Source organism: Lutra lutra, chromosome 5 (assembly GCF_902655055.1).
Source record: "Lutra lutra chromosome 5, mLutLut1.2, whole genome shotgun sequence".
NCBI classification, from domain to species: Eukaryota; Metazoa; Chordata; class Mammalia; order Carnivora; family Mustelidae; genus Lutra; species Lutra lutra.
Window position 1 is genome coordinate 155,830,138 of NC_062282.1, and position 27,097 is coordinate 155,857,234.

Sequence of the window (27,097 nt, forward strand, 5' to 3'; positions counted from 1 at the left end):
TCATCCTATATTAAAGATAATTATTCTGTATTATCATAAACATACCTAGGATTGAATACTCTGACATAGAACAAGGAAGAAATGGGGATGGGAAGATTTGGGGAGATGTACGACATTTCAATTTCAAAACAAATATATAAATTTAAGAAGCTGGGAAGGTGAAACATTAAGCAGAAAATACTAAAATAACTTCATGCCACAAAACAGTCATCAAGTAGCAGAAAACAGAGAAAACTGATGGAACATGACTTATCTAGGAAGTTCTCAAGACTATCAATACTTTTCCTTAAATGAGGGCTGAAATTGAAGTACTTTCAATGAAATAAGTCAATTCAGTCTGTTGTATGATTTTTTTTTAATTATTTTTTACTGGGTTGACTGAAATCTTTATGAATTGATGCACTTTATTAGTTATTTTGAATATTGTCATCCCCATTCTTGGATTTATGAAGTGAAACTTGTGAGTAAATTCTGAACTATGGAATAGCTTCTTGAAAAGTGAGGAAATTGCTTATCATGTGTTCTACACCTAATAAAATACCCGCTTATATTTTCAGCTCAGTGGGAGTTTTACCATAGTTCCATGACATAGTCAAAATATTAAAATAAGCTATATCTGAATCTGGAGTTGTCTTCAAGATACTGAAATAAGTGGCATTACTAGGGAAAAGAGTCGATCCTTGAAATGATTGATTTATTCTGGTATTACTCATTGTAAGTCCAAAGCCTCATAAGGCAGTTGCATAGTGGTTAAATGAGCCCAGCCACCAAGGAAAGCTCATTTTGCTTTTCTAAGACCTCAGGTTGATGAATACACAATTGTCCTCTCACTCCAATACTCTTATCATCACCGACACAATGTGTTTAATGATAAGCAAATGGTCTGTAAGTCCTATTGAGAAATACATCTGATCTCAGAGAAACCTAAAATTTTTTTCAAACTTTCTCTTTGTTTTCACTGTTGCCAATTTCATTAAGTGAATGTGGATCTTCATTACTGTCAGAATGCCAGGAAGAGCTGATTTAGAACCCCAAGGGATGTTTAGCAAGCTCATCTTCTCTGGGAATACAAACTACACAGGCAGTGCTTGTCATTTCCTCTGTTTAATTACAACTTTTAATTGTTGTACTGTAGCTTTCTAACAAGTCCCTTGGAACATCCAGTGCAGGGTTTAAGGGGCAGGGATCCCAGCTCCCCCAGTCACTAAGTAAAGAAAACAAAATTGCTTTCCAGCTTCGCCCCTGCCAAGTTCTATAAGAGACAATTTAATTATTCGCTCAGTCTCTATAACTTTAACTTGCCTCTATTTTAATAGTCTCACTGGGATGCCAAGTGATTATCAAGTTAGAGAAAGCACCTCAGGAAGATTTAGTGAAAGTGCCCATTGGAACAAAGCTATCACACTTTGAATTCAAACTATTGAGTAATGCAAATGCTTTTTTCTTCTCAAACAGAATTCTCTGTTTTTTGTTGTTGTGGCTCTTCTTGTTCATATACACACTAACTCACCTTTGAAAGACAGAATATATATTCTGAATCCTCGATTATCAAATAATTCAGGCAGAAAGATATATTTATCAATCAAACCATCACTAAAATTTTTTGATGCTATAATTGACTCTCATTTCACTCCCCTTTCACGTCCTCCTTCTTCCACTCCCTAAAAGCATATAATAAAGTACTTAATAACTGATTAATATCATAAATATGACCATAATTAACTGGCTCATCAATACTCATGAGAAGTTAAATACATAACTTTATAACAGTTACAATCAAAGTGCTTCTTGTGGAATTGAAAAATTCGTATGTAAAAGTTTCTAATTTCCACTATTTTTAGTAGCTACTATTGTCCTTTTGTCTTTATGTTTGATTTGAAAATAAAATAAAAAATTTTCATGTATTTAATATATTATTTTTTGATTTGATATATAAAATCTGAAGTGAAACTATTCCTTGTTTGGATAGTTCATAGTATTTTAATATTTTTAACTGAAATTACATCTTTCATTCCCCTCTTATTTTAGGTGCAGAAGAGCAGGCACAGTTCTGAGATCTGATTCCAACAGCATATTCCATTTATTTGTTATTTACAAAATGTGATAAATCACCCCAGCCATGTACTTGCTGCCTCCATCTGGTCTCAAAACATTGCACAAAGTAGATCTTACATAAGAATTTAGTTCATCAGAGATGAAGAACAAATATTTTAAAATGGCCATTACAAAGAGAGATACAAAGGCATAGTGGCCTTTATCACCTCGTATCATTTGAAATTATTCAAGTTTAAGATATGCTGGAATATGTTTATATTATTTTATCTTTATTTGCGTATGCACATAGACCACAATTATATGTATTGTCTAATTTCATATTCAATTTCTATGTCATATTTTATATATTATAAGTTTTTCTTCATAATATGGTCACATGAGACAGGAGGGTGTTTGATAATAAGTGTGTGTGTCTTGCTATAGGCCTACCTTTAGAGAAAATCAGTCCATCATGGTGGAACGGGAAGGTCATGTGAACCCCAACTGAGTGCACATAGCATGAAAAAGGAGAAGAAACCAGTGGAAAATGATGAAAGGAAGTGACTTGCTGAATTCTGGATTATTTAAAAGATCATGTGGTGTCAGGTAACAATATAAGCACCATGCACAATGGTCTCAAGCAGAAATGCCTTCACTCCCAAACGTGAAGGAATGATATTTGAACATGATCTCAGAAAAAGATAAAGCTCATAAGAAAATATATTCTCAAAGAATTTTAGTAAAGATGCAGTGGGCAAACTATGCAAATCCCAAATAAAATGAGCTAGAATATTTAAATAGCTATCAAAAGTACAGTATCACCACCAAGGATATTATTCAGGTAGAAACTTTTAATGAGGACAGAATTAATATCTCTAATTCCTTAGAAAAGGACAACCTAAAGATCTGAATTTGATTAATATGGTCTGTTCAAATTTACCTTCAAAGTGATGTACTCAGTGTAAACATTGTTAAAAATAAAGCTATTCAGTGGAGCTACACAATGACTCATAGAACACTACATCAAAAACTAATGAGGTAATGTATAGGACTAACATAAGGCAATAAAAAATTAAAAAAAAATAAAACAATGAATGTTGAAACACTGAAAAAATTAAATAAATAAAGCTATTCAAAATCAAATTAATTTTGCTTCAGTATTCTTCAAGACTCCATGAGATTCTATGTAGGAATATCTGAAAGGAAATCTGCTTTATACATGCAACAAATTTTAAATAGCTCCTTATTAAGCTAGAAATGGCACAGAGTTCAAAGTTTAATAAAAAAATGCTTCTTTACAAAGGTGTTCCAGTCTTAATATTTGATTAATATCATCACTGTTTTTTTACTGTAGACTTTTATTATGTTAATTTCTTTTATAAACTTTTTATTAAATGTCATTTATGAAATGAAGAGTGAAATCTAGGTTCTTCCCCAGGTGCTCTGAGTGTCCTAACAAATGTGTTTCATCTCACTTACTGTGCCAATTATTTCATGGCAACTTCACTTGGTAATTTGAAGCTCAACAGAGGAAGAATGTGGATGCACATATAGCACTTAAATACACATTTAAAAATTTTTTTCCAGATGTATTGAAATATAATTGATATGTGACATTCATAATTTAAAGTATAAGTGTAGTGATTTATATACTACAGTGTACTTATTTATATGTAGGAATTTTATACATATATTGCAGTGTGAACATACATTTCTTTTTTGAGAAAATATGCCTCATTTCTAAAGCAGCAGAATACACATTATTTCAAATGCACATCAGACATTTTAAGAATAGGTCACATATGTACTTGGTCACTTATCCAAAAACAAAACTGCAAGGACCCAAATAAGTAAAATAACATGTAAGAGCAGAGAAATAACAACCAATATTACAGAAATACAAACAATTATAAGAGAATATTATGAAAAACTATATGCCAACAAATTGGACAACTTGGAAGAAATACTTAAATTTCTAGAGGGGAAAAAAACAAAAGAACAAAACTAAGCAAACAAAACAAAAACAAACCAATGCACAAACAAACAAAAATGACGGACGAAGTAGAGAAAGCAATTAAAAATTTCAACAGACTGATAACCAGCAAAGACATTGAATCAGTAATTTAAAAAATCTCCCAGGGCACCTGAGTGGCTCAAGGGTTAAAGCCTCTGACTTTGGCTCATGATCCCAGTGTCCTGGAATCAAGCCCTGCATCTGGCTTTCTGCTCAGCAGGGAGCCTGCTTCCATCCTCTCTCTCTGCCTGCCTCTCTGCCTACTTGTGATCTCTCTTTGTCAAATAAATAATAAATAAAATCTTTGTTAAAATGTCTGTTTGTTTGTTTCTCTCTTAAAAAACAAACAAACTCCTAACAAACAAAAGTCTAGGGCCAGATAGCATCAAGCAAGTTTTACCAAATATTTAAAGAGTTAATACCTAGTCTTCTCAAACCAGTTCAAATAATTTGAAAGGAAGGAGAACTTCCAAATTCAGTCTATGAAGCCAGCAATACCCTGATACAAAACCAGATAAAGGGTCCATTAAAACAGATATCTACAGGAAAATATTCCTGATAAACATGGATGCGAAAATTCTCAATTGAATTTTACCAAAACTGAATCAAAGAGAACATTCACAGAACCATTCTTTATTATTCAGTGGGATTTATTCCTAGGATGCAAATCTGTTTGATATTCACAAATCAATCAATGTGATAAAATATATTAAATAAAGGAAAGATAATAACCTCATAAGGTTCTTCCATTAGATACAGAAATGAATTTGGCAAAGCATAATATCCATTCATGATTAAAACAAAAACAAAAACAAACTTCAACAAAGTAGGGGTTGAGGGAACATATTTCAACATAGTAATACCCATATATGAAAATCCACAAATATAACCCTCAATGTGAGAAAACTGAGAACTTTCCTTTACAGTCAGGAACAAGACAGGGATGTCCCCTTCACCGCTATTATTTAAGATAGTACGTTAAGTCCCTAGCTGTTGGAAAGAACCCAGATCATCACCAAATTGGACTGGGTGTCATGTCGAATCCTGTGAGAAAACTACCAGGAGATGGAGGGCAAGAGTCTCCTGGGAGGATGTCCGGAACTAAACATGGGAAGATCCCTTGAGTGTTTTCATGTCCTCCGTTATGTAGATCTGATAAGGGTGGAGAATCCTTAACTTGCTATTTATTACAAAACTAAGAGATATTGTCATATAAGCTAAAAGATAATCGTTTCCTTGTCAAACTTGATTTCCTGCATGTAAATCTCATCTCACATGTAGCCCACACCCTGCACATAAATCTATATCCTGTTGTAATCGGACTTTGTGTAAGGGACAAAAGAAATGATTGATAAGAAATAAAGACCTCTAGTGTTCAGCAGTCCATAGTTCCCGCATCATTTTGGCTTCTATCACCAGGATCCCCCCCTCACTGAAGATTACACCTAGCCACCACATTCAGGCAACAAAACAACAAAATTAAAGTCATCCAAATCACTAAGGAAGATCTCAAGCTTTCATTATTAGCAGATATACAAGATGGTTTCTGTAGAAAACCCAAAGATTCCACCAAATTTTGCTAGAGCTGATACATGAGTTCAGTAAAGTCTCAAAATAAAAATCACGTGAAAAGAAATCTGTTCCATTTGTATAAACCAATAATTAAGCGACAGAAGAGAAATCAAGGAATCCAATCCCATTTATAATTATTCCCAAAATCATAAGATAAACAGGAACATATCAAACAAAAATGATAAAACATCTGTACATTGAAACCTATAAAATATGATGAAAGAAATTGAGATGACACAAAGAAATGGAAAGGCCATTCCATGTTCCTGGATTGGAAGAACAAATACTGTTTAAAATGTCTATAATCCCCCAAACAATCCACACATTTAAAATGTAATTCCTACAAAATACAAACAAAACTCACAGGCTAGAACAATCCTATAATTTGTATGGAACCACAAAAGACCTCCAATTAGCCAAAGTAACCTTGAAAAAGAAAAATGAAAATGTAGGAATCACAATTCTGGGCTACAATTTCTATTACAAAGCTGTAGTGATCGAGATTGTATTATACTGGCACAAGAAGAGACACGTGTATCAGTGGAAACAGGACAGAAAACTGAGCAATGAACCCACAACTTTATAGGTAATTAATCTTTGATGAAGCAGTGGAAAATATCCAATGGCAAAAAGAGAATCTCTTCAATCAATAGTGTTAGGAAAACTTGATAACTCTATGCAAAAGAATGAAGGTAGACCACTTTCTACACCATACACAAAATTCAAAATGAATGGAAGACTTCAATGTGAGACAGGAAACCAATAAAATCCTAGAGGAGAACAAAGGAAGTAACCTCATGACAATGACCATTGCAAATTCTCACTAGGTTTATTTTATCTCCTAAGGAAAGAGAACAAAAGCAAAAATAAGCTATGGGGACTTCATAAAAATAAAATCCTTTGAACAGGATTTTTTTTAAAGATTTTATTTATTTATTTGTCAGAGAGAGAGGGAGAGAGAGCGAGCACAGGCAGACAGAACGGCAGGCAGAGGCAGAGGGAGAAGCAGGCTCCCTGCCGAGCAAGGAGCCCGATGTGGGACTCTATCCCAGGACGCTGGGATCATGACCTGAGCCGAAGGCAGCTGCTTAACCAACTGAGCCACCCAGGCATCCCCTTTGAACAGGATTTTAACAAAACTAAAATGCAGCCTATGTAATGGGAAAACAATATTTGCAAATGACATATCTGATAAAGGTTTAGTACCCAAAATATATGAAGAACTTATAAAACTCAAAACACACACACACACACACACACACACACACACACACACACACACACACACTAAAACAAAAATACAGTTCAACAATGGTCAGAAGAAGACATGAACAGACATTTTTCCAAAGAAGACATCCAGATGGCCAACAGAAGAAAAGAGGGTCAAAACCACTCACCATCAGGGAAGTACAAATCAAAACTACAATAAGATATCACTTCACACCTATCAGAATGACTAAAATAACAGCAACAACAACACCCAACAACAGATGTTGGTGATGATGTGGAGAAAGGGGAGCCATCTTGCATTATTGGTGGGAAAGCAAACTGATGCATCAACCCTGGAAAACAGTATGGAGTATCCTCAAAAAGTTAAAAATAGAACTACTCTATTACTCAGCAATAGCACACTGTTTACACAAAGAAAACAAAAGTACTAATTCAAAGGGATACATGAACGTGTATGTTTATAGCAGCATTATCAATAATAGCCAAACTAAAGAAAGAGGCAAAATGCCCATCCACTGATGAATGGATATAGAAGACACAGTATTTGTGTGTGTGTGTGTGTTTATGTATTGAAATATTACTCCTGTTATAAAACTGAATGCTTGCCATTTGAATCAATGTGGAAGGACATAGAGAGTATTATGCTATCAAAATAAGTGGATCAGAGAAAGATAATTATAATTTAATTCACATGTGGAATTTAAGAAATATAACAAAGGAGCATTGGGGAAAAAAAAGAGGAGAGGACAAACCATGATATAGACTCTTAACTAGAGAACAAATTGATGGTTACCAGAGATGAGGTGGGTGGGGGGTGGTTTAATAGGAGATGGAATTAAGGAGTGCACAAGTTGTGATGAGCACGAGGTATTGTATTTAAGTATGAATCTCTAAACTGTACACCTAAGCTAATATGAAACTATATGTTAATTAACTGGAATTTAAATAAAAACATTGAAAATAGTATAGTTTACTATATGTAATTTTTGTGTCAGTTTCTTCCTATTAGTGTTAATTTTATGTATTGCCTGGATATTCTTCAATATAATAATGTGTTCCAATATTTAGTTTTGGAGATAAAGATAGAATATTGAGGTATATAATTATATGTATATACATACATTTGTGTGTGTGTAAACTATTTCCCATTCTATATACAAAAGTTAGCATTGTCTATAACTGTTCTATACATAATGTATATTATTTTTCCTTGCCTTTTTTTAAATTTCTTTTCAGCGTAACAATATTCATTGTTTTTGCACCACACCCAGTGCTCCGTGCAATCCGTGCCTCTCTAGTACCCACCACCTGGTTCCACCGACCTCCCCCCACCACCAAAACCCTCATATTGTTTTTCAGAGTCCATAGTCTCTCATGGTTCATCTCCCCTTCCAATTTCCCTCAACTCCCTTCTCCTCTACATCTCACCTTGTCCTCCATGCTATTTGTTATGCTCCAAAAATATGTGAACCATATGATAATTGACTCTCACTGCCTGACTTATTTCACTCAGCATAATCTCTTCCAGTCCCATCCATGTTGCTACAAAAGTGGAGTATTCATCCTTTCTGATGGAGGCATAATACTCCATAGTGTATATGGACCACATCTTCTTTATCCATTCGTCCGTTTGAAGGTCATTTTGGTTCTTTCCCACAGTTTGGTGACCATGGCCATTGCTGCTATAAACATTGGGGTACAAATGGCCCTTCTTTTCACTACATCTGTGTCTTAGAGGTAAATACCCAGTAGTGGCAATTGCAGGGTCATAGGGAAGCTCTATTTTTAATTTCTTGAGGAATGTCCACACTGTTTTCCAAAGTGGCTGCACCAACTTGCATTCCCACCAACCAGTGTAAGAGGGTTCCCCTTTCTCCACATCCTCTCCAACACATGTTGTTTCCTGTCTGCTAATTTTGGCCATTCTAACTGGTATAAGGTGGTATCTCAATGTGATTTTAATTTGAATCTCCCTGATGGCTAGTGATGACGAACATTTTTTCATGTGTCTGATAGCCATTTGAATGTCTTCAATGGAGAAGTGTCCTGCCCATATCTTCTGCCCATTTTTTTTATATGATTGTCTGTTTTGTGTGTGTTGAGTTTTAGGAGTTCTTTATAAATCCTGGATATCAACCTTTTGTCTCTACTGTCATTTGCTAATATCTTCTCCCATTTCGTGCGTTGCCTCTTTGTTTTGTTGACTGTTTCCTTTGCTGTGCAGAAGCTTTTGATCTTGAGGAAGTCCCAAAAGTTCATCTTCACTGTTGTTTCCTTTGCCTTTGGAGAGATATCTTGAAAGAAGTTGCTGTGGCTGATATTGAAGAGGTTACTGCCTATGTTCTCCTCTAGGATTCTGATGGATTCCTGTCTCATGTTGAGGTCTTTTATCTATTTCGAGTTTATCTTTGTGTACTGTGTAAGAGAATGGTCGAGTTTCATTCTTCTACATATAGCTGTCCAGTTTTCCCAGCACCATTTATTGAAGAGAATGTCTTTTTTCCACTGTATATTTTTTCCTGTTTTGTCGAAGATTATTTGACCTTAGTGTTGAGGGTCCATATCTCGTCTCTCTACTCTGTTCCACTGGTCTATGTGTCTGTTTTTATGCCAGTACCATACTGTCTTGGTGAGCACAGCTTTGTAGTAAAGCTTGAAATCAGGTAACGTGATGCCCCAGTTTTGTTTTTGTTTTTTCAACATTTCCTTAGAAATTCAGGGTCTCTTCTGACTCCATATAAATTTTAGGATTATTTGCTCCAGTGCTTCAAAAAATACCGGTGGAATTTTGATCAGAATGACATTGAAAGTATAGATTGCTCTAGGCAGTATAGACATTTTAACAATGTTTATTCTTCTGATCAAGAGCACGGAATGGTCTTCCATCTTTTTGTGTCTTCTTCAATTTCTTTCATGAGTGTTCTATAGTTCCTCGAGTACAGATCCTTTACCTCTGGTAAGGTTATTCCCAGGTATCTTATGGTTCTTGGTGCTAAAGCAAATGGAATTGATCTCTAATTTCCCTTTCTGTATTTTCATTGTTAATGTATAAGAAAGCCACTGCTTTCTGTACATTGATTTGTATCCTGCCACGTTACTGAATTGCTCTATGAGTTCTAGAAGTTTGGGGGTGGAGTCTTTTGGGTTTTCCATATAAAGAATCATGTCATCCTGCGAAGAGAGAGACTCTGACTTCTTCATTGCAATTTGGATACCTTTTATTTCTCTTTGTTGTGTGGATTGCTGTTGCTAGGAATTCTAACACTGTGTTGAACAAGAGTGGTGAGAGTGGGCATCCTTGTCGTGTTCCTGATCTCAATGGGAAGGCTGCAAGCTTTTTCCCATGAGGATGATATTTGGTGTGGGTCTTTCATAGATAGATTTTATGAAGTTCAGGGAATGTTCCCTCTATCCCTATACTTTGAAGCGTTTTAATAAGGAACGGATGCTGGATTTTGTCAAATGCTTTTTCTGCATCAATTGAGAGGGCCATGTGTTTCTCTGTCTTTTCCTTATTAATTTGTTCTATCACATTGACTGATTTGCGAAAGTAAATCTTGTAGCCCAGTGAGGAATCCCACCTGGTCATGGTGGATAATCTTTTGTAATGTCCTGTTTGATCCTGTTTGGCTAGGATGTTGTGGAGAATTTAGCATCCATATTCATCTGTGAAATTGGTCTGAAATTCTCCTTTTTCGTAGGGTCTTTGCCTGGTTTGGAGATCTGGTTAATGCTGGATTCATAGAGAGAGACTGGATGTTTTCCTTCTGCTTCAATTTTTTTTGAAAACAGCTTCAGGAAATAGGTGTTATTTCTTCTTTGAAAGGTTTGGTAGAATTCCCCAGGGAATCCATCAGGTCCTGGGCTCTTGTTTTTTGGGAGGTTTTTGATCACTGCTTCAATATCGTTACTAGATATCTTTCTATTCGGGTTGTCAATTTCTTCCTGGTTCAATTGTGGGAGTTATAGTTTTCCAGGAATGGCATCCATTTCATCTAAGTTGCTTAGCTTATTGGCATATAAATGTTGATAGTAACTTCGCTGATTAGTTTCCACTTCCTTGGTGTTACTTGTGATCCCTCCCTTTTCATTCATAAGTTTATTAATTTGGGCTTTCTCTCTTGTCTTTTGGATTAGTGTGGTCAATGGTCATCGATCTTATTGATTCTTTCAAAAAACAACTTCTAGTTTCAATTGATACATTCTACTGTATCTCTTGTTTCTACCTCATTGATCTGTGCTCTAATCTTGATTATTTCCCTTCTTACATGGTGGAGTTGGTTTTATTTGTTGTTGATTCTCCAGTTCTTTAAGGTGTAGAGACAGCTGGTGTATTCTGGATTTTTCATTTTTTGTGGGGGAGGTTTGGAGGCTATGTATTTCCCCCTTAGGACGCCTTTGCTGTATCCATACACAATGTATATATTAATATACCATATATAGTTAGTATTAATATATCCTATTTTGTGATCACTGTGGTTTTTATTTTTGGGGGTTCTGGAAAATTTACTGATTATTATTATTATATTATTGTTTCATATTATGAGTTATATTCCCAAAGTAGTACATTGTATTCCCAATTATTTTATAGCTGAAGGTTTGAGTCTTGTAATCCCTTTCAATTATTACTACCCCCTAACTCCTTTCCCTCTGGTAATCACCAGACTGTTCTCTATATCTGAGTCAGCTTCTCTTTAGTGTTTTTTATCTTTTTTTTTTTTTCCTTAAGGATTGCAATATAAATGAAATCATAAGGTATTTGTATTCTTCTGTCTGACATTTCATTTAACTTAATATCCTCTAGACTCATCTATGTTGTCACAAATGGCAAGATTTAATTATTTTATAGGTGAGTAGTATTTGTATACATATATCACATCTCTCTATGCATTCATCTACCAATGAAATTTAAGTTTCTTACATATTTCCATATTTTGGAATTCTTTTTGAATTAGTATTCTAATTTTATTCAGACAAACACCCAGAAATGGAATGGCTGGATTTTATGTTACTTCCATTTTTAATTATTTGAGTATTTTCCATATTGTTTTCCATAGTAGCTGCGCCATTCTTCATACTCATTCAAAATATATGAGGATTCCCTTTTCTCCACATGTCCACCAGCCCTTATTATTTCTTGAATTTTTGATAATAGCCATTTGAACAAGTTGGAAATGATGTCCCTGTAGTGTTGATTTGTATTTCTAATATGATATTAGTGATTGTGAACATTTTTTTATGTATCTGTTGACCATATTTATGTCTTATTTGAAGAAATGTCTATTTAGATTCTCTTCCCATTTTTTTAAAAAAAGTTTTTTAATTTCTTTTCAGTGTTCCAAAATTCATTGTTTATGCATCACATCCAGTGCTCCATACAATACATGCCCTCCACAATACCCACCACCAGGCTCACCCAACCTCCCACTACCCTCCCCTCCAAAACCCTCAGTTAGTTCCTCAGAGTCCACAGTCTTTCATGGTTCATCTCCCCCTCCAATTTCCCCAACTCCCTTCTCCTCTCCAGCTAGCCATGTCCTCTGTGTTATTTCTTATGCTCCACAAATAAGCAAAACCATATGAGAAACTCTCTCCACTTGAGTTACTTCACTCAGCATAATCTCTTCCAGTCCTGCCCATGTTGATACAAAAGTTAGGTATTCATCCTTTCTGATGGAGGCATAATACTCCATAGTATATGTGGACCACATTCTTTATCATCTTTTGAAGGGAATCTTGGTTCTTTCCACTGTTTGGCGACAGTGGCCTTTGTTGCTATGAACAATGGGGTACAGATGGCCCTTCCTTTTCACTACATCTGTATCTTGGGGGTAAATATCCAGTAGTACAATTGCAGGGTCATAGGGAAGTTCTATTTTTAACTTATTAAGGAATCTCCACACTGTTCTCCAAAGTGGCTGCACCAACTTGCATTCCCACCAACAGTGTAGGAGGGTTGCCCTTTCCCCACATCCTCTCCAACACATGTTGTTTACTGTCTTGTTAATTTTGGCCATTTTACCTGGTGGACAGTGGTATCTCAATGTGGTTTTGACTTGAATCTCCCTGATGGCTACTGAGAATTGGCTTGTTTGTTTTTGATATTAAATTGTGGGAGTTCTTCCTATATTTAAAAAATATTTTATTTATTTATTTATTTGAGAAAGAGAGTGTGAGAGAGAGAGACTCTGCATGAGCAGGAAGGGGTTCAGAGAAAGAAGCACACTCCCTGCTGAATGGGGAGCCAAATGTGGGGCTCAATCCTGGGACTCCAGATCATAACTTGTGCTGACAGCAAATGACCAACTGACTGAGCCACCCAGGCAGTCATGTTCTATATTTCGAATGTTAACTCCTTCTTGGTACGTTTTTTGAAAATATCTCCTCCCACTTAGTTGTTTTCATTGTGTTAATTGTTTTCTTCTTTTTATGCCTTTTCCTAAAGAGACAGATCCAAAAAATATTGTCCAGACCTATGCCCAAATATTCTCTGCCTATGATTTCTTCCTTTAGTCTTAAATTTATACATTTATACAATTTGAATTTATTTTTATATCTGGTATGAAAGTCTCTACACATCTCTCATTCCACTTCTCTGGCACCTTCTTGTCTTGCTCCATGTTACAAACAACCATTTTTTGAAGAGATTATGTTTTCCCTATTGTATATCTTGCTCCTTTTCTAAAGATTAATTGATCTTACTCATTTATTCCTTGATTCCTTACTCTGTTTCACTGACCTATGTATCGGTTTTTGTGCCAGTACTATACTGTTTTGATTAATATAGCTTTGTATTATAGTTTGAAATCAGGTGCATCACACCTCCAGTTCTATTCTCAGTATTTCTTTTGCTTTTGATACATACTATTAAAAAGTTTTTATTTTATTGATCCTAGGATTATTTGTTCTAGTTCTTTGAAAATGTTGTTTGTATTTTGATAGGGACTTCACTGAATTTTAATATTACTATCCATAGTTTTGAATATTAATTTTCCAATTCATGAGCATGATATATCTTTCCATTTATTTCTGTCCTTCTTCAATTTTATTATGATTTTTGAAGGTACAAGTCTTTCACCTCCTTCGTTAAATTTATTTCTAAAAATTTTATTGCTTTGATGTTCTTATGCATAGTATTTTCTTAATTTTTGATAGTTTACTTTTGTATATGGAAATGCCACGTCTTTCTTTACATAACTTTTGTCTCCCGCAACTTTATTGAATTCATTTATTAATTGGAGGGAGTTTTAAGAGTTTGTATGGTATAATATTGTTTCATCTCCAAATAATGACTGTTTTACTTGTTTCTTACTAATTTGGATTTTTTTCAATTCTGATTACTATAACTATAAATCCAGTACTATGTTGAATAAAGGTGGAAAGAGTGTTCTTTGTTGCATTGTTTTATTTTTGCATTAGAATAAAATCTTTCAACTTTCCACCATTGAGTATTAGCTACAGTTCTTTCATATATGACCTCCATTATCTTAAGGTATGTTTCTCTATATCCATCCTGTTGTGGATTTTATGATCAATTGGACCCTGAGTTTTGTCAAGTGCTTTTTTTTTTCCTTTAACTATTGAGAATAATAATATAATTTTGTAATCTTTTTTTTTGTTAATCGGGGTTGTATCACACTAATTGAGTTTGCTATGTTGACCCACCCTTACATGTCCTCAAATAGTTATCTTAACAGGTGAATAATCCTATAATAAATGTGTATATCCTTTTAATGGTATTGTTGAATTTGGTTCTTCATATTTAGGGGGGATTTTTTTTTTGCATGGATATTATTCAGTGTTAGGAACGTGTATCATCTTCTTTCTTCTTCGTCTTTCTTCTTCTTCTTTCTCTTCTTCTTCTTCTTCTTCTTCTGTCTTCTTCTTCTTCTCCTTCGTCTTCTTCTTGTCTTTTTCTTCTCTTTATTTATTGTGGTGTCTCTGCTGGTTTTTAATGCCAAGCAATTATGACCTCATAGAGTAGTTTTGAAGCGTCCTATCTCTCCAAATTTCTGCAATAGTTTGAGAAGTCTAGGAATTAACTCTAAATCGAATATTTGTAGAATCAACCTGTAAAACTCTCTGGTCCTGAGCTTTTGTTACTTGGAGTTTTTTGATTACTGATTCAAGTTTATTAATATATATTGGTTGTTAACATTTTTACTGCTGAGCTAGAGGCAAATGGCATAAGAGTACGGGACCTTGGTTCATCTGGTCAATTGAATTTATCTGTATATCTATCAAAACCATTCAAAGAGCACCCACAATTCAGTTCTGACATGTAGTAAATTATATCTGGAATTCTACAAAATAGAAAAGTGACTGCTTTTTACAAGGTAGGAGGCATGGAGTTATGAATCTTCAGGATAATTGGAGGATAAATGAAGGGGGGAGGTGGCCCTCCATTAACTTGGATCCTGGAAAGTGATATAACACTGGAGAACAAAATCAGAACCCTTAGAAATGCTGATCTGGTGAGACACACCCCTCTCTGGAAGGAGCTCTGGAATAAAAAGACAGAGTACATTGGTTGGACATTGTGGTCTTGGGATAGGAGGAGTCACAGAGCAATATGGTGGTCTGATATGGTGGAGTGTGGAAACTGGTTAGGGTTAGTGAACCAAGGAGGGACTCTCAGCATGGGTCAACAATAAAATGTGATCTGATGCAGTCTGGGTGACAAATCTTTTCCCAAGCATCCTGAAAAGGCTGTAATGTTCAGGCCATTTTCCAACCCTTGAGAGGGGACAAAAACAGCTGTGCCCAGTGGACACAGTGGCACTGTGGCAGCCCAGAAATGACAGGGGAGGTTGCACCCAGATTGACCCAGAGAGCGTGGAGGAGGGTGCTCTTGGAGCCCACAGCCACACACACACACACACACAAGGGATACAAAGGCAGTGATGCTTTGGGTCCCAGGTATTCCCCACAAGATGACTACAGAAGAGTGCATACACGACAAGACTAGTGGCATTTGGCCACACACAGAGTGAAACTCTTTTGTCCCAGAGGGTTTATTGAAGAGGGGAAACCATGATCTTTTGGCTTTGTGCTTGAATCCAGGGAGAGACAGTTTTTGTCTGATCCTCTGAAGATGCACAGAAAGCCCACCAGAGGACAAAAGCACAGAGGACCAGCTTACATTAAGCCAAACTCTGATAAAGGGCAGGGCAACTCTACCCAGGGCACAAATATCTGAAGAAGCAGCAAAATAGGCTTCTCCTCTGGAAGACAGAATGGAAGAACATGTGGACAATAACTATATGGATCCCACAAGATTGTAAATCTCCAGCACCAGGAGAAGAGATTATATTGAGCACGTATTATATATGTGTTTCCTCATAACTTATTTATCTTTCAGTTTAAAATTTTCCTTTTCTTTTACATTTTTCCCATTTCAACTAGATTCTTTTTTTCCTAAATTATGTTTTTTAAGTTGCTTTTTAACTTTATCTGTTACAACTACATTTTATACATATATGCTGAATTTGGGTCCTTTTTTCACTCTCTTCAATATAAGTTTTGCTTTAATGCCTATTTTGGGATGTAGTGTCCTCTAACACAGAGACCAAAATTCAGTCAGAACAAGTGAACACTCTGCTTTGTCCACTCTGAATTATAGTCTCTCCCCCCATTTTTTGCTTTTGTTTTGTTGTTTAATTTTGGTTGTGTTTGCTTTTCTGTTGTGGCTTCTCACTGCTTCAGATCTGTCTAGGATGTTGTTGCTTCGGTCATGATTGATATTGACTCTTCTCGTTTGATACCCATCCTTCTCTGGGCAAAATGACTAGAAGGAGGAATTCAGAACAAAGAAAGATGTGGCAGGGTTTCTCTGCCACAGAGCTAATCAAATATGGATGTAAGTAAGATGTCAGAGATGGAATTCAGGATAGCAATTATAAAGTTAATAGCTAGGCTTGAAAAATTAATAAATGACAGCACAAAATCTCTAAGGGTGGAAATGAGATCTAAGCAGGATGAACTTAAAAATGCAAGGAATGAGATGCCAATCTAAATTGGAACTTGAAGAGCTAGGAAAAATTGAGGCAGAAGAGAGAATAAGTGATCTAGAGGACTGGCTGATGGAGAAGAAGGACATTGAGAAAAGAGAGAAAAGATAACTTATCCATAAATAAAAATTTCAAGAAATTAATGGATTCCCTGAAATAAAGTAATGTCAGAATTATGAAGGTGCCAAAGGATGAAGAGAGAGAGGAGACCAGAAGGTAGATTTAAGGAAATCATAAATGAGAACTTCTCTAGTCTGGGAAAGAAACAAGCATTAATGACCAAGATGCAAAGAAGGCCCCTCCCAAAATCAATAGAAATAGATCAACAACTGATTTTTTTTAAACATTTTAGTTATTTATTTGAGAGAGAGAGAGACAGTGAGAGAGAGCATGAGCGAGGAGAAGGTCAGAGGGAGAAGCGACTCCCCGTGGAGCTGGGAGCCTGAGTGCGGACTCGATCCGGGACTCCAGGATCATGACCTGAGCCGAAGGCAGTCGCTTAACCACTGAGCCACCCAGGCTCCCTCAACACTGATTTTATAGGATAGCAAACCTTTGAAATGTTAGAGAAAAAGAGAGCTATCCTGAAAGCACCTAAAGAGAGGAGGTTCCATATATCTGGTGGAAGAACATCAAATAACATTAGATGTGGTCCCAGAAACCTGACAGGGCTAAAAACAGAAGGCAAAAGATATACCCAAGGTACTAAATGAGGACATGTAGAGTACTTTAGCCGCAAGGCTGTCATTCAGAATGGAAGGACAGATAAAGAGCTTCCAGGGCAGGCAGAAACTGAAAGAATTATGTGACCATCAGCCAGCTCTACAAGAAATAAAAGGGGGATTCTGTAAGTGAAGGGAGACCACAAGAATCACATAGATGGAAAGAATAAAACCTACAGGAACAGGGACTTACAGGAAATCAATGGCACTAAAGAGTCATATATTTTAATAATTACTATAAATGTAAATGGGTTGAATGTTTCCATGAAAACACATAAGGTTTCAGATTGGATTACAAAAAAAAAAAAAAAAAAAAAGAAAGAAAGAAAGAAAAAGAAAAGGAAAAAAAAAAGCAGGACCCATCTATATGCTTCTACAGGGGACATTTTACCCTAAATACACCTCCAGATTGAAAGTGAGGGGATGGAGAACAATTTACCACACTAATGGACCTCAAAAGAAAGCTGAGTAGCAATCCTCATTTCAAACATGTTAGATTTTAAACCAGAGATACTAGTAAGAGATGTAGAAGGACACCATATAATCCTTAAAGGGTCTACCCAACAAGAAGATCAAACTACTGTAATTATCAACTCACCTCAATTTATCCTAGCTCTTTGAGTTTCCAATTTGACGGCATTTCATTCATTACATTTTTAAGTTCATCCTGCTGAGATCTCATTCCCACCCTTAGAGATTCTGTGGTCATTTTGTCATTTATTCATTTTTTAAGCCTAGCTATTAACTTTATAACTGCTATCCTGAATTCCATCTCTGACATCTTGATTATATCCATATCAATTAGCTTCTGTGGCAGAGAACCCTGACTCTTGTTCTTTCTTTTGTTGTGAATTCCTCCTGCCAGTCATTTTGCCCCATAGAAGATCGGTGAACAAACATGGGAACAGACAATTATATAAACCATTAATAATCAAAATAAGGAAACACTTGATATAATACGTAATAGTAGAAAACCCTCCAACAACCCCCACTCTCAGCAATGGAGAAAGATCATGTAAGTGAAGATCAACAAGAAAATAAGAGCTTCATGCACTGAACCCAGTGACTTTCACAGATATATTAGAACAGTCTATCCTTAAACAACAAACTACTCATTCTTCTTTACTGGCACATGGAACTATCTCAGAACAGATCACGTCTGGGTCACGAAAAGTCAGAGTCTCAACCAATACCAAAAGACTGAGATTATTCGATGGATATTTTAAGACCACAATGCTTTGAAACTGGAACAAAATCACAAGAGGAAATTGAAAGAAACTTCAACACTTGAGTTTAAAGACCAGCCTGCTAAAGAATGGGATGGGGTAAACCAGAAAAATTAAAGAAGAACTGTAGGGAGCTTGGTTGGCTCAATGTGGTTAAAGCCTCTAGCCCTGCTTGGCTCTGGTCATGATTCCAGGGTCCGGGGATTGACCCTTAGCATTGGGCTCTCTGCTCATCAGGGAGCCTGCTTCCTCCTCTCTCTCTGCCTGCCTCTCTGCCTACTTGTGATCTCAGTCTGTCAAATATATATGTATATATATGTATGTATAGATATATACATAATATTTTTTAAAGAAGAACTTAAAAAGTTCATGAAAACTAATCAACATAAAAACACATCAGCTCAAAACCTCTGGAATATAGGGACGCCTGGGTGGCTAAGTCTGTCAAAACCTCTGGAATACAGCAAATATGGTCATAAATGGGAAGTACATAGCAATCCAAGCATCTCTCACAAAGGTAGAAAAATCTCAAACACACGAGCTAACCTTACACCTAAAGTTACCTGGAGAAAGAACTGCAAATAAACCCTAAGCCAAGTAGGAGAAGACAAATAATAAAGATTAGAGAAAAGAATCAATTAATGAGAAACTAGTACATATAGCAGATCAATGAAACTAGAACCTGTTCTTTGAAAGAATTAATAAGATCATCTCATTTGGCTAGACTTACCCATAGGCAAATAGAGAGGACCTTAATTAATAAAAATAATGAATGAAAGGGGAGAGATCATGACTAATGCCAAGAAAATATAGACAGTTTTAGAATTTATTACCTGTAGCTATATGCTACAAACTAGGCAATCTGGAAGAAAGGGATGCATTCCTGAACTCAGGAGACTGAAACAGGAAGAGGTAGAAAATCTTAACAGACCAATAAGTAGAAAAGAAATTGAAAGCAGTAAATCAAAAACCTCCCAAAAAAACAGGAGTCCAGACCAGATGGCTTTCTAAGGGGAAATCTGCCAAACATAAGAATAAATAATCCTATTCTCCTAAAGCTGGTCCAAAATAAATAAATAAATAAATAAATAAATAAATAATAGAAACAGAAAGAAAACTTCCAAACTCTTTCTATGAGGCCAGCAACCTGGATCCCAAAACTAGACAAAGACTTCCATCAAAAAGAACTATAGACCAATATCACTGATATGCCAAACAAATATATTCACCAAAATGCTAACCAATAGGATCCAACAGTACAGTAAAAGGATTATTTATTATGACCATGTGGGATTTATTCCTGGGATGAAAGGTTGGTTCAACATTTGCAAATCAATCAACGTGATAGATCACATAATAAGTGAAAAGACAAGAACTATGTTATCCTCTAAGTTGATGAAGAAAAAGCAGTGGAAAAAATGCAGCATACCTTCTTGATTAAACTGTCCACAGTACAGAGATAGAGAGAACATACATTAATATCATAAAAAGTAATCTATGGAAAGCACACAGCGAAGAGCATTCTCAGTGAGTCAGCTTACCCATACGGTCAGGAAAAAGACAGGGATGCCCACTTTCATTCAACATAATACTAGAAGTCTTAACCTCAGCAATCAGACAAGAAGAAGAAATAAAAGGCATTCAAATTGGCAAAGAAACTCTTCACAGATTATCTAAAATTTATGTGGGAAAACCCAAAAGCCCCCATCCCAAAGTTGCTAGAACTCATACAGCAATTCAACAACATGGTAAATACAAAATCAATACACAGAAATCAGTTGTGCTTCTTATACACTAACAAGGAAACAGAAGAAAGAGAAATTAGGGAATTAATTCAATGTGCAATAGAACCCCAAACCATAAGATGCCTAGGAATAAACCTAACCAAAGAGGTTAAGAATTTGTACTCTAGAAACTACAGAAAACTTTTGAGAAAATTGACTAAGACAAAAAAGATGGAAAAACACTATGCTCATGTATTAGAAGAACAAATATTGTTAAAATGCCTAGGCTACCCAGCGCAATCTACACATTCAGTTTAATCCCTATCAAGTTATCATTGACATTTTTCACAGGGGTAGAACAAACAACCCTAAAATTTTCTGGTATGGAACCAGAAAAGACCCTGAATCACCAGAGTGATGTTGAAAAAGAAAACCAAAGCTGGGTACATCAATGCCTGATTTCAAGTTGTATTACTAAGTTGTGATAATCAGAAAACATGTTTAGGCACAAAAACAGAAACAGAGATCCATGGAACAGAATAGAGAGTCCAGAAATGGACCCCCACTCTATGATCTTTGACAAAGCAGGAAAGAATATCCAATGGAAAAATACCTTTCTCTTCATGAATGGTGCTGGGAAAATTGACAGCCACATGAGAAGACTGAAATTGGACTATTCTTTTACACCATACACAGATATAAACTCAAAATTGATGAAAAGATGTAATGTGATATGAATACATCAAAATTCTAGAGAAAAACACAGGCAATAACCACTTCGATCTTGGTCACAGAAACTTCTTTCATGACACGTCTCTAAAAGCAAGGGAAACAAAAGCAAAATTAAAATATTGGGACTTCCTCAAGATAAAACGCTTTTTGCACAGCAAAAGAAACAGTCACAAAACTAAAAGGCAACCTACAGATGGGAGAAGATATTTTTAAATGACCTAATAGATAAACGCTTGTATTCAGGATCGATAAAGAGTTTCTCAAACTCACACCTAAAAAAAAATAATCCAGTTCAGAAATGGGCATATGACATGAACAGATACTTCTCCAAAGAAGGCATACAAATGGCTAACAGACACATGAAGAAATGCTCCACATCACTTGCCATCAGGAAAATACAAATTAAAACCACAGTGAGCGGGGCGCCTGGGTGGCTCAGTGGGTTAAGCAGCTGCCTTTGGCTCAGGTCATGATCTCAGGGTCCTGGGATCGAGCCCCGCATTGGGCTCTCTGCTCAGCAGGGAGCCTGCTTCCTCCTCTCTCTCTACCTGCCTCTCTGCCTGCTTGTGATCTCTCTCTGTCAAATAAATAAATAAAATCTTAAAAAAAAAAGCCACAGTGAGCTATCACCTTACACCCGTTAGAATGGCTAAGATTAACAAGACAGGGAACAACAAATGTTGGAGAGGATGCGAACAAAGGGAAACCTCCTACACTGTTGCTGTGAATGCAAGTTGGTACACCTACTCTGGAAACAGTATGGAGGTTCCTCAAGAAGTTAAAAATAGCACTATCCTATGACCAGAAATTGCACTACTGGGTATTTATCTCCACAATACAGAGGTAAGGAATAAGGGACATCTGCACTCCAATGTTCATTGCAGCAATATCCATAATAACCAAACTGTGGAAGGAGCTGAGATGACCTTCAACTGATGAATGGATAAAGAAGATGTAGTTCATTATACAAGTGGAATATTACTCAGCCATTAGAAGGGATGAATACCTACCATTTACTTTGACATGGATGGAACTGGAGGGTACTCAGCTAAGTGAAATAAGTCAAGCAGAGAAAAACAATTATCATATGGTTTCACCCATACATGGACTATAAGAGATAGTGCAGAGGAAAATAAGGGAAATGAGGAAAAACTGAATGGGAAGAATTTGGAGAAGGAGACAAACCTGTTCTCTGGGAACAAACTGAGGGTTTCCTGGAGGCGAGGTGGGTGGGGGTATGGGTTAAATGGGTGGTGGGCATTAAGGAGATCATGTGATGTGATGAGCATTGGGTGTTGTGTGCAATTGGTGAATTATTGCAAAAAATTGATTATGTACTATATGTTGGCTAATTCAATTTAAATTAGAAAAATCCTTCCAGGAAATACTTCCAACATTGAAGATAGGTTTACTGGAAATTTTTAATATTAACATATCATTCTTACAACAAATGTGATGTTCCACACCCTGGATTTATGGGATTACAACCCTGATTTTAAAAAGAAAGAAGAAAGAAAGAAAGAAAGAAAGAAAGAAAGAAAGAGAAGAAAGAAAGAAAAAAGAAAGGAAGGAAGGAAGGAAGGAAGGAAGGAAGGAAGGAAGGAAGGAAGAAAGAAAGAAAGAAAGAAAGAAAGAAAGAAAGAAAGAAAGAAAGAAAGATGGATGGATGGTCGCCTGGGCAGCTCAGTTGTTAGGTGTCTGCTTTCAGCTCAGGTCATGACCCCAGGGTCCTGGGATCAAGCCTCACCACAGATACCTGCTGGGTGGGAAGCCTGCTTCCTTCTCCCACTCCCCCTGCTTGTGTTCCTGCTCTCTCACTCTCTCGCTCTCTGTCAAATAAATAAATAAAATCTTTCTAAAAAAGATTATCAAATTGGGGATGAAAACATAGCTTATTATATAAAATGTTTAAATAAACTCCCACTATCATCCAACTACACTGTATTACTGACTCAACAGAATATGCTATTAACACTTTATAGATGTATAAACCATATTAAATAGATATTTGTGTTTGAGATTTTCATCAATTATTTTATCCTATTTGTAAAGCACAAGAAGTCCTAGCTGATTTATTTGAACTAATTTGTGATTCTTTCACCTTTTCTTCCTAGAGAATTACATCATTTGCAAACAGTGAAAGTTCGACTTTCACTAAATTCCATGCTGATTTAGATGCCTTTTATTTTTATTGTTTTTGTTGTCTAATTTCTGTAGCTAAGACTTCAAGTACTAGCGGTGAGGGTGGTGAGAGTGGATATCCCTGTGTTATTCATGAGCATATAGGAAAAGACCTCTGTTTTTCTCTATTGAGAAATTACCTGTAGGGTTTTTCATATATGACTATTAACATATTGAGGCATGTTCTCTCAGCAGTCCTTTGTTGAGTGTTTTTATGATTGTATGGTTCTTATCCTTGCTTTTATTAATGTGTGTCTCACATTCATTGATTTGTGGCTATTGAACCATGCTTGCAACCTAGGCTAAATCCCATTTGATCATGGCGAATTATTTTTTAATGTACTATTGAATTCCCATTTGCCTGTGAAGCCATCTTGCCTTATACTTGTGTTTGTTGGAAGAATGTTTATTTCTAATTGAATTTCTTTGCTGGTTATGTTCTGCTCAAGTTTTCTATTTCTTCCTGTTTCAATTTTGTTAGTTTTTATGTTTCTAGGAATTTATACATTTTTTCCAGATTCTCCAATTTATTGACATATATTCATATATATTTTCATAATATACTCCTATAACTGTTTGTATTTCTGTGGTGTGGATTATTTCTCCGTTTTCATGTTTGATTATATTACTTGGGTACTTTCTTATTTATTTTTGAGAAATCTGGCTGGGTTTATCAATTTATTTTTTATTTTTTAGAAAAAACCTCTTTTGGTTTCTTTGATCTATCCTATTGTTTTTTGTTTGTTTTGTTTCTATATCATTTATTTGTGTTCTAATCATTATAAATTTATATATATTTATAATTTTTATTCATATGTATACTTTATATTTTATATTTTTAATATTTTATATATAAAGATATATATCTTTAAAATGTGGAGATATCTTTATATATATATATATATATGTACATATATATATATGTGTGTGTGTGTGTGTGTGTGTGTGTGTGTGAATGAAATGTGGAGAAATATATTTTTGTTTGAGATTTTTGTTTTTCTGGGAAAATTTATCTCTCCTATTCTAAATGATAGCCTTGCTGAATAGAATAATCTTGGTTATAGATTCTTCCCATTCAGCACTTTGCATATATAATGGTACTCCCTGCTAGTCTGAAAATTTTCTTTTGAAAAATCTCTTACTATTCTTATGGGTTTTCCCTTATGAATTGCTGCCTTCTTTTGTCTGACTGCATTTACACTTTCTTTTTCTTTTATCACTATGTTTTGCCCACATAATCACAATATGTCTTGGTGTGGATCTGCTTTTGTTCATTTTTATGGGAATTCTGCAGGCCTCCTGGATTTATATATCTGTTTCCTTCCACAGATTAGGGGAGGTTTCAGCTATTATTTGTCCAAATATGTTCTGCCTCTTTTCTCTCCTCTTCTTCTTCTTTTTCTTCTTCTAGGATTCCTATAATATGAATGCTACTTAAATGTTATATGTATGTATGTATGTATTTTATATAGAGAGAGCACAGCAGGGGGAGGGAGAAGAATAAGCAGACTCTATGTTGAGCACAGTGCCTGGAATGGGGCTAGATACCACAATTCTGAAATCATCACCAGAGGCAAAACCAACAGACAATTAACTAGCTGAGCCACCTATATGTTCCATATAGTATGACTGTTATTTGGACAGTCCTGACTTCCCTAAATCTAGTATCATTTTGTGTAATAATTTTTCCTTTCTTTTGTGCAGCTTGATTACTTTCCATTACTCTGTATTCTAGGTCACTAACTTATTCCTCTGCTTCTTCCATCCCACTCATTGTTCAATCAAGTGTATTTCTCATTTCGTTTATTGTGCCCTTTATCTCTGCTATGTTATTCCTTATCTCTGTGGTAAGGGACTCACTTTTGTCATCCTCTATTTCCTCCATTCCACTGTGTGTCCTCCTGATCATAAATTTAAATTTTCTATCAGGCATGTTACTTGTGTCTGTTTTGCTTTGATCTCTAGTCATAGTCTGTTTCTGTTATTTTATTTGGGATAAATTTCTGTCTTCTTATTTTTTCTCAGCCTCTGTGGCTCTTTCTGTGTTTTTGGAAAGTTAGCTATGTCTCCTCTTCTTGAAGGTAATGGCCTTATGAAGTAAGGATCTTATAACGTCCTGATTTGCAGTGCTCCCTGTTCCCCAGGTCCTGGCCCTTCCCAGAGTGTCTCCAATCTGTCACGCATGTGCTCTGATATTGTCTACTGGCTGCTTTACCTTTTAGGTCAGTTACCTGCAGAGGTTCTCTTTGCCTGCTGAGAGCAATTTTTGGTCCTGGGCCTGAATGTGGGGCATTGTAATTAGATGTGCTCAGGTATCTTTGTGAAATGAAACCTGTCATCATCACCACCATAACCAAGACTACACAAAACTTTGAATAGGGTAATGTAGTATGAGCAGGAGATTTGACTGGGTTTCTGGGGAAGGAGACATTGTGTGCTGGGACTGAGGCAAATGTGACTGGGAGGGAGAGTTACACCAAGGCATGAAGGAGTGGGGTGGGGGCTTGGTGTGAGCACGTTAGGTAGCAAATGTCAGCACTGGACTGGTTCCAGAATATGTCCTGTGCTTATACTGAGGGGGAGAGAGAGGGAAATGATACAGTTGATTTCCTTTGTTCCAGGGTCTCTCAATGAATGCTGTCTCTGGGACAAGATCTGAAATTATCAAATCTCCATTGTGTGCCTCAGGCGCTCTTCAGAATGCTATTTCCATGTCCTATGTCTGTGTTGTTTGCCTGCCTTCTCTCCAAGAGCAGCACCAATGCTTTATGTGCTCTATTTCATCCAAACCCACTGATCTTTAAAACTCCAGTCATTAAGGCGTACTGGTTGTAGGAACTCATAAAAATTGACCTCTTTCATTTCCTTCCTTTTTTTCTATTTTACTTTTTATTTTTTAATTTAAGTTTATTTCTTTTCAGTGTTCCAGAATTCATTTCTTATGCACCACACCCAGTGCTCCATGCAATACGTGCCCTCCATAATGCCCACCACCAGCTCACCCAACCCACCCACTGTCCTCCCCTCCAAAACCCTCAGTTTGTTTCTCAGAGTCCATAGTTTCTCATGTATTTTTTCTCCCCCTCAGATTTCCCCTAATTCACTTTTCCTTTCCTTCTCCTAATGTCCTCTATGTTACTGTTTATGTTCCACAAGTGAGTGAAACCATATAATTGACTTTCTCTGCTTGACTTATTTCACTCAGAATAATCTCCTCCAGTTCCATCCATTTTGATACAAAAGTTGGATATTCATCCTTTCTGATGAAGGCATAATATTCCGTTGTATATATGAACCATATCTTCCTTTATCCATTATTCTGTTGAAGAGCATCTTGGCTCTTTCCACAGTTTGGTGACTGTGGCCATTGCTGCTATGAACTTTGGGGTATATATGGCTCTTCTTTTCGCTGCATCTTTATCTTTGGGGTAAATAATCAGTAGTGCAATTGCAGGGTCATAGGGTACCTCTATTTTTAATTTCTTAGGGAATCTCCACACTGTTTTCCAAAGTGGCTGCACCAACTTGCATTCCCACCCACAGTGTAAGAGGGTTCCCTTTTCTCCATATCCTCTCCAACACTTGTTTCTTCTCTAGTTTATTTTGGCTCTTCTAACTAGTGTAAGGTGGCAATCCAATGTGGTTTTGACTT